Here is a 16,492-nt window from a genome sequence, read left to right on the forward strand (position 1 = left end):
CTGCAGCTAAGCCCCCGAGTGAGAGGCAGACTCATCACTCGATACGATTTTTATCACTTAGGCGAGCACTGGGCTGCAGCTAAGCCCCCCCGAGTGAGAGGCAGACTCATCACTCGGTAGGATTTTTATCACTTAGGCGAGCACTGGGCTGTAGTTAAGCCCCCGAGTGAGAGGCAGACTCATCACTCGGTAGGATTTTTATCAGTTAGGCAAGCACTGGGCTGTAGCTAAGCCCCTGAGTGAGAGGCAGACTCATCACTCGGTAGGATTTTTATCACTTAGGTTCAGGCGAAATAGATTCACGGCTAAAGTAGCATACACAAAAGAAATAAACAACAACCACTCGGAAGGAATAAATTATGTCTTTTGATAATTAAGCTAACAGGTATCCCTTATTACATCCGATCGGTTTAACTATTTAAGAATAGAAACGGCGGAGCAGATCCGCATTCCAGGTGTGCGGCTCATCTCTATTGTGTTCGACGTTGAAGAGATGGTATGCTCCATTGTGGAGCACCTTGGTGATGACGAAAGGGCCTTCCCAAGCGGGGGCGAGCTTGTGTGGCCTTTGTTGATCCACTCGGAGGACCAAGTCCCCTTCCTGGAATGCACGACCCCTTACGTTCTTGGCGTGGAATTGACGTAAGTCTTGCTGATAAACGGTCGACCGGATCAAAGCCATCTCTCTCTCTTCCTCCAAGAGGTCGACTGCGTCTTGTCGAGCTTGCTCTTGTTCTTCTTCTGAGAAGAGTTCGACTCGGGGAGCACTGTGGAGCAAATCGCTCGGCAGAACAGCTTCGGCTCCGTAGACCAGAAAGAATGGAGTCCGTCCAGTCGACTGATTGGGGGTTGTCCTCAGCCCCCAAAGCACCGATGGGAGCTCATCGACCCATGTCCCTGCCGCATGCTTGAGCTCACGCATTAGCCGAGGATTCAGCCCTTTGAGAATCAATCCATTCGCTCGCTCAGCTTATCCATTCGACTGGGGATGGGCGACTGAAGCGTAATCGACCCTCGTGCCCTGGGAGGCGCAAAAAGCTTTGAACTCTTCAGAATCGAAGTTCGAGCCGTTGTCTGTGGTGATGCTGTGCGGGATGACGTATCTGAATATAAGTTCTCTGTTGAAACTCACGATTGTGCTTGCTTCAAGGCTCTTAATGGGCTTGGCTTTGATCCATTTGGTGAACTTGTCGACTGCTACCAGCACATGAGTAAATCCACTCCTGCCTATCGTCAAAGGTCCTACCATGTCCAATCCCCAAACGGCGAAGGGCCAGACGAGTGGAATAGTCTTCATAGCTAACGCAGCTTTGTGAGACATGTTGGAATAAAACTGACAACCTTCACACTTGTCCACTATTTCCTTTGCCATCTCGTTAGCGTGCAGCCAGTAAAACCGGGCTCGGTATGCTTTGGCTATGATGGTCCGAGAGGATGCATGGTGACAAAGGTCCCTGAGTGGATATCATTAAGGATCATTCAACCTTCTTCTGGCGTGACACACTTCTGGCAGGCTCCAGTTACACTCTCTCTGAACAATTGTCCTCTTATCACAGTAAAGGCTTTAGACAGTCGGATGATCTGTCGAGCTTCTTCTTCATCCTCTGGGAGTTCCTTCCTAAGAATATATGCGATGTATGGTACTGTCCAGTCGGGAGTGATGACCAAAACCTCCATGATTAAGTCGACCACGGCCGGGACTTCGACTTCAGTCAGATCTATGGCACTCTTGGGCTGCGGTGACTCTTCGGTGAAAGGATCTTCTTGAACTGAAGGTGAATGGATATGTTCTAGAAACACGTTTCGGGGAATAGCCTCTCTCTTTGAGCCTATCTTGGCCAACTCATCTGCACCTTGATTTTTCAGTCGGGGTATATGGTGGAGCTCCAAACCTTCAAACCTCTTCTCCAGCTTTCTCACTGCATCGCAATAAACGGTCATGGCTGGGCTTCTGACATCCCATTCTTCATGACTTGGTTAACCACCAAATCAGAATCGCCGTAGACCATAAGGCGACGGACGCCGAGTGAAATGGCCATACGCAACCCGTATAGAAGTGCTTCATATCCGGCTTCGTTATTGGAGGAATCAAAATGAATCTGGAGAACGTAACTAAGCCTATCTCCGCGGGGGGATACCAAAACTACTCCAGCACCTAAACCATTCAGCATCTTGGAGCCATCAAAAAACATAGTCCAATGTTCCGAGTGAACTTGAGTCGGCAATTGCTGTTAAATCCACTCGGCCAGAAAATCTACAATTGCTTGGGACTTGATGGCCTTCTTTGCCCCGAACTTGATATCTAAGGGGAGAATTTCAATCGTCCATTTGGCCACTTGACCAGTTGCATCTCTGTTATTCAGAATTTCGGATAGTGGCGCATCGCTAACGACTGTAATGGAGTGGTCAGAGAAGTAATGCGCAACCTTCTTCATGGTCATGTGTATTCCATAAACAAGCTTCTGATAATGCGGGTATCGTTGCTTGGATGGAGTCAAAACTTCACAGAGATAATAGACTGGGCGTTGAACCTTGTAGGCTTTTCCTTCTTCTTCCCGCTCGACCGTGAGTATTGTACTGACAACTTGTCTAGTGGCTGCAATGTAGAGCAGTAAAGGCTCCTTGCCGATTGGCGCAGCAAGCACCGGCTGGGTGGAAAGCAGGGTTTTGAGTTATGCAAACACTGCTTCAGCTTCATCAGTCCACTCGAACTTGTTAGACTTCTTTATCAATCGGTAAAGAGGCAAGGCCTTTTCACCAAGACGAGAAATGAATCGACTCAGAGCGGCCAAACAACCAGTCAGCTTCTGAACGTCATGCACTCGCACGGGGCGTTTCATTCGGAGAATGGTATCAACTTTCTCTGGATTGGCGTCGATCCCTTGTTCGGAAACGAGGAAACCGAGTAACTTTCCTCCTGGAACTCCGAACGTGCATTTTGACGGATTAAGCTTGATATCGTATCTTCTGAGGTTGGGAAAGGTTTCTGCAAGGTCAGTCAATAGGTCGGAACCTTTGCGAGACTTGACCACAATTTCATCCATGTATGCTTCCACATTCCAACTGATTTGAGTGAGCAGGCACTTCTGAATCATTCTCATGATTGTGGCTCCAGCATTTTTCAAACCAAAAGGCATGGTGACATAGCAAAAGCACCCGAATGGGGTGATGAAGGCTGTTTTTATTTCATCGGGACCATATAGTCGGATTTGATGGTATCCGGAATATGCATCTAAGAAAGACAAGCGTTCACACCCTGCAGTCGAATCAACAATCTGATCGATGCAAGGGAGAGGGAAGTGATCTTTCAGGCAGGCCCGATTGATATGCTTGAAATCAATGCACATACAAAGAAAATTATCCTTCTTAGGAACCATGACTACATTGGCCAGCCACTTGGAGTGGTAGATTTCACGGATGAACTCTGCCGCCAACAGTCGAGCCACTTCTTTGTCGATTGCTTTCTTCTTCTGCACGGCGGACCGCCAAAGATGTTCTTTGACGGGTTTTATTTTGGGGTCAACAGGGAAACAGTGCTCGGCCAGTCCTCTAGGTACACCCGGCATGTCAGAAGGTTTCCACGCAAAGATGTCCCAGTTCTCACGGAGGAACAGGACGAGCGCTTCTTCCTATTTGCTGTCAAGTGTTGTTGATATGTGGGTCGGTGCGGCACTAGGATCCGTCGGGTGAATATGAACTGGCTTCGTCTCACCAGTTGATTGGAATGCAGAATCTATGGCAGGTTTCTTGGCTCTGAGCAGATCACTCGGATCCGCGTTCTTCTGATATTCTTGGAGCTCAACTGCTGCCATCTGTTCATCGGCGATCTTGGAGCCTTTCTGGAAACACTCCTCAGCCTTCTGTCGATTGCCTGTAACTGTGATCATGCCTTTGGGGCTAGGCATCTTCAGTTTGAGGTACACATAACATGGTCGAGCCATAAAGCGTGCATAGGCTGACCTACCCAAAATGGCATGATAGGCACTCTCGAATCCACGACTTCAAATGTCAACTTTTCCTTACGGTAATGCTTTGAGTCACCGAAAACCACGTCGAGGGCGATCTGTCCGAGTGACTCGGCTTTCTTCCTAGGAATAACACCATGAAAACTCATATTGCTCTCGCTAAGCTTGGACATCGGAATGCCCATCCCCTTCAGAGTCTCAGCGTAGAGGATGTTCAGACCGCTGCCACCGTCCATCAGTACCTTAGTCAGATGAGTGCCTCCAACCACGGGGTCGACTACCAAAGCTTGCCTCCCAAGGGTGGCCACACGAGCAGGGTGGTCAGATTGGTTGAACGTAATGGTTGTCTGAGACCATCTCAGGTAGGTGGTCGTCGCCGCGGGAGCGACCATGTTCACCTCCCTGTTAATGACCTTCAATCAACTCTTGCTTTCAACGTCAGCGAATATCATCAGTGTGGAATTGACTTTGGGATAACCATCGTCTTCCTCTTCATCTTCACCTTGGTCCGACTCCTTCTTCCTTTCAGTGGGTTGTTTCTCTCTGAACTGCTGGATTAGGAGTCGACACTGCCGGGTGGTATGCTTCGGGTATATCAGATTACCTTCCTCATCTTTCTTCGTGTGGATGTGGCACGGCAAATCCATCACGTCATTCCCTTCCTTATCCTTCACCTTCTTAGGGGCCCAGGACCCTTTAGGTTTTCCCTTAAACTTTCCTTGATTCACTACCGCAATCTCTCCGGGCGCTGCCGGCTTGGCCTTGCGCTTCTGCTTCCGACTGGAGTTACCTCCCCCGGTATCTTGCCCGACTGGTTTGCTCTTCCCGCTACGGAGTTGATCCTCTTCTTCTCCGTTAGCGTACTGGGTGGCAATTTCCATCATTCGAGCCAGAGTCGTATCTCTAGTCCGACCGAATTTCAAGACCAACTCTCTGTATTTGACGCCTTCCTCGAAGGCGCACACGGCTTGATGCTCTGAAACATTCTTGACAGTGTGGTGCAGGGTGGACCATCTTTGGATGAACTCTCTCAAAGTCTCCTTCGGCTTCTGCACGCAGTGCTGCAACTCAGGCAATCCTCTAGGTCGCTTGCACGTGCCTTCGAAAGTCCTCACGAACACTCGGGATAACTCTTCCCAACTGTGAATGCTGCTCGGAGCCAACTGAGTCAGCCATGCTCAGGCTGACCCTTCCAACATGTGTGGAAGATGCTTCATTGCTATCTCGTCGTTACCGCCCCCGATCTTCACAGCCACTCAGTAATCTTCAAGCCAAGTTTCAGGCTTGGATTCACCAGTGAACTTACTGATCCCGGATGCCAGCCTGAAGTTGGGAGGTATCACTTCTGCCCTGATGGCTCTGCTAAAACACTCGGGACCAGAAACATGCACTCGGCTGCCACTTGGACGGTCTCTACCAGGGTCTTCTCTGTGTGCTCTGTTCCGGTCGACCAGGCCTTGAACGAGGATAGACCTCGCGTCGAAGCCTGGTTCCCTTGGGTCGACTGAATTCCTGTACTCACCACTATGACGGCGCCTATCATCATTCCACCGAGGCGCGTATGACGCACTCCTCGGAGGAGGCGTGGGTCCTCGACGATGATTGTCACGGTCGAGTGGATGATCATACTGCCCACGGCCTTCACGCCGCGGAGGCGATCTTGGGCTGTGAGCCGACTGAACCGTGTCCACTGTAATGGATCTGCTATGAATCCTATTCCACGACTGAGATACTGCTGTATTCTGCTCTCCTGCTGCTCTGAGCAGGGCCCGGATCTGTATCAGCCCTCTGCCCGCTTCCGACTGGGAAGGTTGGATGGACTCTGCTATTCGGGCCGCAGCTGTGAGATTCTGAATCAGCGTGCGGTATACCTTAGGTGGAGGCGGGAAAAGTTGTCGTCAACTAGATTCATGGATCCGCTCCCGGGCGCGCTCGTCGAGAGCGCGCTGAAGGTTATCCAGTCGAGTGCGCTCAGCCAAGTTGGCTAAGCGTGCTTCCTCCAAGGCTCGAGCCTCGGGGGTTTATCCGGCGATGGGCGTGTGAAGTGCGTCCATATTGCGACGACGAAGATCCTCTCTCTGCTGCGAGGAGAGAGGTTCGGGACGATACTCCTCGTGGACCCGTGATGGATCGCCACCAGCCTCTTCGCCATCCTCGCGGCGAATACCAGGTGGGCCACGCGGACCATCGACCATCAAGACTTCAGCCACAGGATCGCTGCTATCGCACTCGGACGCCGTCTCTGTGGAGCCAGTCGGCAGATCGAACAAGCCGTGGAGAGTTTCGTCGGGCTCGATTGCCGCGACTTGATGGGTGGCTGAACGTCGAGCCACTGCATGCCTCACCCACCGCTGAAGCCGCGACCGACCGGATCGCTTGCGGCGATGGATAGCGGGAAGGGGGGACGCCACTGGAGCCGACTGATACTGGGTCAACGGCTGTCGAAGAAGAACGCCACGAACGCACACGCAAAAGTGCGTCGCCTCTCGGATGGGGAGCGCCTCGACATCGAGCGGAGCTTCCTAGAGCCACGCCGAGTCGTCGGCGACGAAAATAAGCGTGCCGAGACGGATCTCGCGGCCCTCAGCCATCTCGCTGCCGGAAACCGTGATGATGATCGGAAAATGAACATGCAACTTCACCAATAAGTCGCTAAGACACCTGCCCCACGGTGGGCGCCAACAGTCGTGGTTCTAAGTCTGACAGTATAAAGAGGGGTTAGGTATGGAGAGGCAAGATCTTAGCTATGGCGAAGATGTACACGCGATGTTTACGAGTTCAGCCCCTTCTCGGAGGAAGTAATAGCCCTACGTCTCGGTGCACAGAGGCGGTCGATTGGATTATGTGTGTTGAATTACAGAGGGTGCGAACCCTTGTGCCAGAGGAGGGGGATGGCTTATATAGAGTGCACCAAGATCCCAGCCCCACTCCATTACAAGGGAACTAATGTACATAAAGTAAGGGCATTACTGGTAACACCAGCATTTAGTACTCTTAATGCTCATGAAGACTAAGGAGTAAATATCTAGCCGTTGTGTGCTCTTCTGGCTTCTGGTTTTCGATATGGTCGAGTGATCTTCCTTGTGGTCAAGTGACGATAGGTAATGATCGTCGAGTGGTGTGAGCGTCGAGTGGATTGCACTCAACGTACGAGACTGGTGCTCTTCTGTTGACTCTTGCTCTTTCTATCTTCCAGGGTAGTGACCTTGGGAAGGACGTATAGGTCGAGCCTATGACCCTACCCCGGGTCTGTATCCTCGTCACCATCCACCTAGCACTCCCATAGCCGGCAATCGACCAGGGAAGGACTTCTTCCTCGTCTCCGGCCAGTTCGGTCGCCGCCATGTTCCGGTCCCGTTCGGCGCAACCAGAGCCCCCCCGTCCATCCGGTGCCACTGTTCAACTCCCCTGAACCTTGCAGAGCCAGCCCACCTCTCAAACATGAGCAAGAACCACCGTCGCCCAAACCCCCAAATCCTCCCGAAGCCACCTCCGCCGTGAAGCTCGCCGCTGGCTACTCCCTTCGTCCCCACCTGCCTAGTGACCACCAGGAGGACTGCCCTGGACCCGCGGATCCATCCCTGCCCTCGGGATCCCGCGAGGATCCGCCAATCGCCGGCGTCGATCGTCGGAGCCCCGCCTCTGTTCGGCCAAGAGGAGGAAGGAGGCGGGCGACTTGTCAAACCTGACCAGTAGGCCCAAGGGACCCACTGTCAGTGACTCCACGCTGGTACACGCTGGCGTATGTGGAGGCGTAAAACCAGAGTATGTCTCCTACGTGTTCTATTCGAAATGTTTTCTTTTCTTCTGTTTTTTTAAAACAGAATTTTTACTGATCTTTGACTGGCTATAAGTTTTTAAATATAAGTCCAAATGACTTGATTCTTTTCAGTTGTTTCTCAAATTCTGTCTAGTTTATTTTCATATTTATTTGAATATTTTCCAAACAACTTTTTGTACTGTTTTGAAACTATTTGTTAATTTGAATTTTTTCAATAGGATTTGTTGAAGAGAGAAGAAAACTTTCAAAAGTTTTGGAATGCACCCTGCCTCTCCACAACTTGAAGGCAAGCATTCTGAACCCTGGCATAATATTTTTCTGTGATGTTTGATGCGGTTAAACCACCACCTTGACATGGAGCATTCGTTATTTTATGTGATGATTCGATCATACACATGAGTGCATAATGAAGATTCTTTGCTGTTGGAAATGGTTATGCTTGGGATAGTAATCATCCTCGTATGCCTTTTATGCCTTCCGGAAGGAAGCCAGGAAAGTCTCTGTCTTGGGTAGACACGAGCTTGTCTCTAGTTCCTCATTGAGATGATTGTGTCCGGTATGGCATGATGAGGTATGATGAGTGGTGATTCTGTCTATTGGTTGAAATATATTTGTTATGCTAATCATGCAGGGAATACTTAAACCTCTTGAGTCGACCATAGATCGAGTCTTGTTCCAGTAACCCCCATACTTGTTTCGTACTACCACTTGTCCCTGCCGTAGGTAGGGTATAGTTCAGTAAGTTGTCAACCCCTTTCTTGGCACACACCGTACAGAGAGGCCATGGTGGAAGATACCGGCTGCATCCGGTAGGCATGCCACCTGGTCCGGGGGCATGGGTGTTTCCGGTTGGGACCGAGAGGGGGGCACCCCTTAGTAGCGTGCAGTATAAATTTGATCCCATGCTAATCGAGGTTGTAGCCTCCCCACTTAGAGTTTTGCTTGACAGGTGTCGTGGGTGATTCCAGACACCGGTAAGTTAAGCTGGTGTGTGCGGGTCAGGTGTGTTTTCAACTAAAAGACCGTAAATGGAATTAGTCCTGATGGACTAAAGGAATCCGTTACTCGTGGGTAAAGAGTACACCCTCTGTAGAGGTTATATCTATTCGAATAGCCGTGTCCATGGTTAAGGACTACAGTCTGGGATGGGTCAAGTGTCGGTCTTCAGAGGAGAAACTGCTAAACCAGAACATGGATCATGACGTGTGACTTGTGACTTGTGATGATTATGATTATAATTATTAAAGACTAACCCTTTATATTATTTGAATTATTGAGTATCCCTGGGACGGTTCTACCTCTTGGATATTCATTGTGATTATTTTCTTGTAAGCCCTTTATGTGGTGTCGCTCAGACGCCCGACTGTGGCATGCTTGTTAATTATTTACTTTATAAGCCCTTTATGTGATGTCGCACAGACGCGCGACTGTGGCATGCTTGTTATTTGTTTACTTTATAAGCCCTTTATGTGGTGTCGCTCAGACGCCCGACTGTAGCACACTTTCTGTTATTGTCCTTTCGAGGCATCGCTTCAGACACCCGATCGGTGCATTCTATTTCTATTCTCTGATTGCATATTCATGTTTTATATGAACAACCTGCTTGCGTTCAGCATGGATTTTTTTATTTTATTTCGTGACTGACGTTGTGATCATAGAATATATCAGAGCATGAATATCATTTGTTATATTATGCCCGTGTTCATAATGTTTGCGAGTACATTCAAAGTACTCACTCGCTTGTCCCTGGCTATTGTCTTGGCCAGATTTCTTGCTTGGAGAGGAGCGTTGCGATGACGGCCCCGGAACCTAAGTAATGGTGATAGCAGCCTCGCGAAGATAGGAGTTACCCAGGCCAGCTGTTCCTGTGGGAACTGGAGTCCCATAGACGCTGAAAGAACACAAACCGCTTCCGCCATCAACCACTAGAAACCTTGTGTTGTAGTTATAGGCTAGAATGGTCTTGTACTACATATTATGTATTTTGCTTGGAGTTTCTGTATCAAGTTGGTGTCTCACCTGCTAATAGTAATCCTAGGGCTGGTGAGCACAAGGGCCATTTTCTGGGAAATGATATCCCGAAAATCCGGTCCTGACAACCTTGGTATCAGAGCCAGGCTGACCATTGGCTAATCCTATCTTAGCCAGGTCAATAAACCTAGACTAACCAATCCACCAGACCTTAACTAACCCGGCCAAGCTTCTTCTGTAAGATAGCCACACAGTGACCCGACACTTTTGGTAGTCGGTGCCCAACCTATCAGCCTAGCCTGTCGATCACGCGCCAGTAACCGACACCTAATTAAACTGTCTCATTCGCAAGCGTGTGAAGGAATACTCCATCCCCTTTTTCTATAAAAAGGGCACGCTAGCCTCAACACAGCACAACACAGCCTCTTCCCCAAAACGAGTTATAATGCCTGGACCTATTGTGCATAATGAGACCACATCAACCAACCTTGGAGGTTTTGTGACCGTGCTAGCAAACCTCACCCGCTGTGCCTTTGCATTAGAAGAACCCCCAGAATATGTTGTGTACCAAGGGCCCATGAGCGGTGAGAGCCGTCAATTCTGGGCCACTGTGCACATCTATGGTAGGGGTCTATCGCCAGAACGCCCCTACAGGCTCACCGGAAGGACAACTTCCTTTGAGCCACAAGCCATCCAACTAGCTGCTCGAGAGGCTGTAGTTCAACTCCGGCACTTGTCGCCCAGAGTTAACTGTCGCTCGTTCTACTACTACCCCAGCAGTGACGGTTATGGTAGGCCACCCCAGGTTGCCAACGGAGATCACGAGACGGATCCTGCATTATTGCATCTGGTACGATATGTAAGTGCACTAGAGGAACTGTTCGATCAAATCACCCTTCATCTGATCGCAGCTCGTGGAGAACTGGTTCGCCGAGCTCTGGCGAGAGGAGAAGATGAGCCCGACGCCGACAACCCAGTCGTGCTGTTCGGACAACCGATCGAGTCCTTGAGGACTGCCCCAGCCATTGACCAAAATGCGTTGGTGTCCCCAGAAGTGCTTCGTCGCCTTTTTGGAACACGCTCCAACGGGATTGTGGCCAACAATCCCCGGGATGGTCATCATCGCTACCCCGACCCAGCAGCCCCTCAACCCCCTCCAGCTAATCCCGACGGTGAAACCTGTGGAGAAGCCTCGACATCACAAGGCACACCCGCTTAGATATAAATGAGGTAGACTAAGTCACTCGAGTGGTGCCGAGTCTTAGTATGACCACACCCTATAACCGTGCGATCCTATATCACCATAATTAAATGCTGTTTGCTTGTGCGCCCCTATTTTAAATAGTAGCCCTGCATAAGTATGTTGGTGTATGATTGCATTTTTATTCCGGGCGTGGCTACCAAAAACCAACCCCGACGACACCCACAGTAATACATCACTTCTATGTTTATTGTCCCCGCATTTATTTATGTGTTGCAGCTCATGCATTGTACCCTAAGTTTGTGCTATGAGTAAACTGCTTGGTTTCAGCTAATAGGAGTAATATTTTCAAAACAACCCTTAGCAAATGTCGAGGACGAGATTTTTCTTAAGGGGGGTAGTGTTGTAACACCCCAAAAATTTAACCATGATTTGTTTATTAAAATTTTTCCAGGAAATTAAATTTTTATTTTCTGGTTTATCTTTTGATTTCAGAACCTCTCTTTTCTTTGATATTGTGAAGTTTCCACCCCAAGTAAAAACTTTTCAAATGTTGTTGGACTTGTATACCCTCTCAAGAAACATTTCTTTTATCAGTGGAATTATTCATATGATTATTTTCCCTGAGCTTTGTTTCTTTTAAAAATGATTTTTCACCAGCTTTAGAGCCTCTTTTGCACTACAACCCTTTGATAAATTTATTTAAAAATCCCACCAAAATTTGGGGATGACATATGATGTCCCTAAATCACTTTTATGCAAAAAGATCTTTTAGCATTTGGAGATTTTGAGCTCCACACCAAGTTTTCAAATCTGGTCCAGATTGCACTTTTACACTACAACCTATTTCAATATTATTTTAAAACTTCCACCAAAATTAGGGGAGGTCAGTAGGAGTGTGTAATTAAACTTTCTGCAAAAACCCACTGGTGTTCTTTGAAAAATTTGAGAAAACCATCCTCTTTTGCTCTTTGGTCCGGTTTGGCATTTTCTACTACAACCCCATTTTGTTTTGCTCTAGTGCCAATGATCTTTCCCCTGCTTATAGACCACCCTACAAAGCCCTTAAGTCCAGGAGAGTGGACCCATTGGAGTATTTTTGGTCCATGCAATGATGCCCTTTTCTTTTTGTCCAGATTTGGATTTCTCAAAAACTTGCACTATCAAGTTTCTAGTCTTGACCAACTAACCTTGCCACCATCACCTACATCTAAAGAGACTATGATCTGGAGTTTTTGGCCACCCCAAGAGTTGCCTAGATGCCCTTGGCATTCTGTCAAACACCTTAAGTGCATGAGCAGAATTGGCATGAACCCTAGTTTACATATTGAACCTGCTTGCTTTGCCTAAATAGCATGTCTCATGGCTCTACCCTAGCTCATAACCCCACCCTGCTAAACCTCATGTGGATTAGAGCCCCATGACAGGCATTGACATTTTGCCGAGCACCTCGCGTGCGTGCTCTGGGCGCGCCCAGAGCGCACATTTTGCACGCGCGCGCACCGAGTCGCCGTGTCCCACTGCCGCCTCCCCGCGCCCGTTCTGGCCCCTCCCCACGCACAGCCAGCACGCCCCGACTCGTCCCTCGCCGTAGAGCCACCCTGGCCCCCTCCTGGCGCCCCACAGCGCCACCACTGCAAGCCGCCGCCGGCCGCAGGAGGCCTCTGCCATGGACGGCGCCGCCCGAGCCACTCCAGCGTTTCAGCTGCCCTCTGGATCAGCTCAAGCTCATCCGCAAGCTCGTCCACTAGCGCACGTCGCCGCCACGTCGCCCTGCAACTACAGAACGGCGGTTCACCGTTCTTATCCACGGCCGCCGTCGAAACCGACCCAGTCGCGCTATAAGTAGGGATCCCCGAGCTCATCCAGTCTCTCAGGCCACCCCAAGCCATCCACCTAGCACTCCCATAGCCGGCAATCGACCAGGGAAGGTCTTCTTCCTCGTCTCTGGCCAGTTCGGTGGCTGCCATGTTCCAGTCCCGTTTGGCGCAACCAGAGCCCCCCCGTCCATCCGGTGCCACCGTTCAACTCCCCTGAACCTTGCGGAGCCACCCCGCCTCTCAAACGCGACCAAGAACCACCGTAGCCCAAACCCCCAAATCCTCCCGAAGCCACCTCCGCCACGTAGCTCGCCGCCGGCGACTCCCTTTGTCCCGACCTGCCTAGCGACCACCAGGAGGACCGCCCTGGACCCGTGGATCCATCCCTGCCCTCGGGATCCCGTGAGGAGCCGCCAATCGCCGGCGTCGATCGCCGGAGCCCCGCCTCTGTTCGGCCAAGAGGAGGAAGGAGGCGGGCAACTGGTCAAACCTGACCAGTAGGCCCAAGGGACCCATTGTCAGTGACTCCGCGCCGGTACATGCTGGCGTAAGTGGAGGCGTGAAACCAGAGTACGTCTCCTATGTATTCTACTCGAAACGTTTTTTTTCTTTTTCTGTTTTTTAAACAGAATTTTGACTAAACTTTGACTGGCTATAACTTTTTAAATATAAGTCCAAATGACTTGATTCTTTTTCTGATTCTGTCTAGTTTATTTTCATATTTATTTGAAAATTTTCCAAACAACTTTTTTGTACTGTTTTGAAACTATTTGTTAATTTGATTTTTTTCAAAATAGGATTTGTTTAAGAGAGAAGAAAACTTTCAAAAGTTTTGGAATGCACCCTGCCTCTCCACAACTTGAAGGCAAGCATTCTGAACCCTGGCATAATATTTTTGTGTGTTGTTTGATGTGGTTAAACCACCACCTTGACATGGAGCATTCGTTATTTTATGTGATGATTCGATCATACACATGAGTGTATAATGAAGATTCTTTGCTATTGGAAATTGTTATGCTTGGGATAGTAATCATCCTCGTATGCCTTTTATGCCTTCCGGAAGGAAGCCGGGAAAGTTTCTGTCTTGGGTAGACACGAGCTTGTCTCTAGTTCCTCATCGAGATGATTGTGTCCGGTATGGCATGATGAGGTATGATGAGTGGTGATTCTGTCTGTTGGTTAAAATATATTTTTTATGCTAATCATGCAGGGAATACTTAAACCTCCTGAGTCGACCATAGGTCGAGTCTTGTTCCAGTAACCCCCATACTTGTTTCGTACTACCACTTGTCCCTGCCGCAGGTAGGGTACAAATCAGTAAGTTGTCAACCCCTTTCTTGGCACACACCATACAGAGAGGCCATGGTGGAAGATACCGGCTGCATCCGGTAGGCATGCCACCTGGTCCGGGGGCATGGGTGTTTCCGATTGGGACCAAGAGGGGGCACCCCTTAGTAGCGCACGGAATAAATTTGATCCCATGCTAATCGAGGTTGTAGCCTCCCCACTTAGAGTTTTGCTTGACAGGTGTCGGTAAGTTAAGCTGGTGTGTGCGGGTCAGGTGTGTTTTCAACTAAAAGACCATAAATGGAATTAGTCCCGATGGACTAAAGGAATCTGTTACTCGTGGGTAAAGAGTACACCCTCTGTAGAGGTTATATCTATTCGAATAGCCATGTCCATGGTTAAGGACTACAGTCTGGGATGGGTCAAGTGTCGGTCTTAGTGTCAGTCTTCGGAGGAGAAACTGCTAAACCAGAACATGGATCATGACTTGTGACTTGTGATGATTATGATTATTATTATTAAAGACTAACTGTCGGTGTCAAAACCGGCGGATCTCGGGTAGGGGGTCCCGAACTGTGCGTCTAGGCGGATGGTAACAGGAGACAAGGGACACGATGTTTTTACCCAGGTTCGGGCCCTCTCACTACTAGAAAAACCCCTACTAATGGCGCACCTAGTATGGCCATTAATGGCGCATCTGTGGTGCGTCATTAATAGCACGACATTAGTAATTTTTACTAATGGCGCACCACCTGGTGCGCCATTAGTATCTGGTATACTAATGGCGCACCGCGGGTGCGCCATTAGTATAGGCCAGGGTGCGCCATTAGTATGCCTCCCAGGGGCCATGTATATCCAGGTGCTTTGGCATACTAATGGCGCACCACCACTGGATGCGCCATTAGTAACCATGGCATACTAATGGCGCACTTACCAGTGATGCGCCATTAGTATGCTTTGTCATACTAATGGCGCACTGTCATGTGATGCGCCATTAGTATGAATATTAGTTTTTTTTTATTTTTTTATTTTTTGTTTTTTGCACAGGTTACAAAATGTATAATTTGACAAAATATAGACAGCACATATCAACAAGAGATTCATCGAATACAATAGAAGATTAGTCTTTGAATACAATTCATCATATTAGTCTCCGAATACAATTCATCATATTAGTCTCTGAATTGAAAAGACCGAACAAAGATAGAACATTATATTACAAGTCTCGAGACCGCGAGTAGCGAGTTTGTCTTCACATTACAAGTCGATATCGATCATCTAAACTACCATCACATAGAAGAGAGCTACGGTCATCACGATGAGCATCATCACGATGAAACTCATCTTCATCCGGTTCCTCCAACGCTCCCTCCCCTCTCCCGCTAGATAGCGGGCGTATCTAGATTCGGCCTCGGCCCTAGTGGTGTACCCTTTGTAACTGTTACCGCTGAATCGGTGAACCTGTCTCCGACACTCCTCCCAGTCATCGTAGACTCCGGGAACCTTACCCTTGTACACGACATACGTCGGCATCGCTATGCACTAGCCAAACGAAACGTTAGTACCAATTCACAGACAATACATAAGCAATATATAAGTATGCAACAGAACGATCGGAAGAGAAAAGCAAGACATTAATAGCATCGATTACATCTAAGTTGAACGACTCTCGAAACCAAAGAGACATACTACAAGTTCATTAAAGTTTAATTACAACTTGAGCCAATCGATGTTTCAGAACTAGACACAGCATCACTGCTTTCGACTCGACTCAAGGGACCGGAGCGTGGATGAAGCCGCCGTCTATCGTGGGAGTCATGAAATAACGGTCGTTGTCAGCCTGCATTTGTAGCATTGTGTCGATGTCACTGTTGGACGGTTGATTTCTGAGGTAGAACTGCCCCGAGGTACGAAGGACATCTTGATGGATGATTTCCGCAAACTCCGACTGGATGCGAAAGAATTCTTGTCGGAGGTCCGCGTCCTGGATTGCCGACACGCTCGCGGCCCAATCTTGAGTTTACTCGTTAGCAGAAGTTGATGATGGTCCCGTACGATCGCCCGCATGTGATGGATGGCGTAGTAGGCACCCTTCTGACCGCCAGGCGGCTGCTTGACGCAGCAGAACGTCGTATTGTGGGAGAACACGTGCTTGCCGTACTTACGAATAGGCCTGGTGAAGGTGCCTCCAGATTGGGCGTAGCCGGGGAGAACATAATCAAGAACCTTCTTGACATTTGTGTAGTCTACGTTCGACTGACGGTCCGGGTCGAAATACGTGGCCATGGAATATTTGGGGCTTAGGAGGATGAGCGTGCAATGTGTGTCACTGCAGAAAACACGGAATGTTAAAAGAAAAACGATCGAAATGTAAGAATTCATATGTTACGGGACGGTTGAGGGGAGGACTTACTCGGGAAAGTAAGGCACGAGGAAGTTATCCTTATCTTGGTTTGCCAGAATGACG

The sequence above is a fragment of the Triticum dicoccoides genome, chromosome 6B (assembly GCF_002162155.2).
Source record: "Triticum dicoccoides isolate Atlit2015 ecotype Zavitan chromosome 6B, WEW_v2.0, whole genome shotgun sequence".
NCBI classification, from domain to species: Eukaryota; Viridiplantae; Streptophyta; class Magnoliopsida; order Poales; family Poaceae; genus Triticum; species Triticum dicoccoides.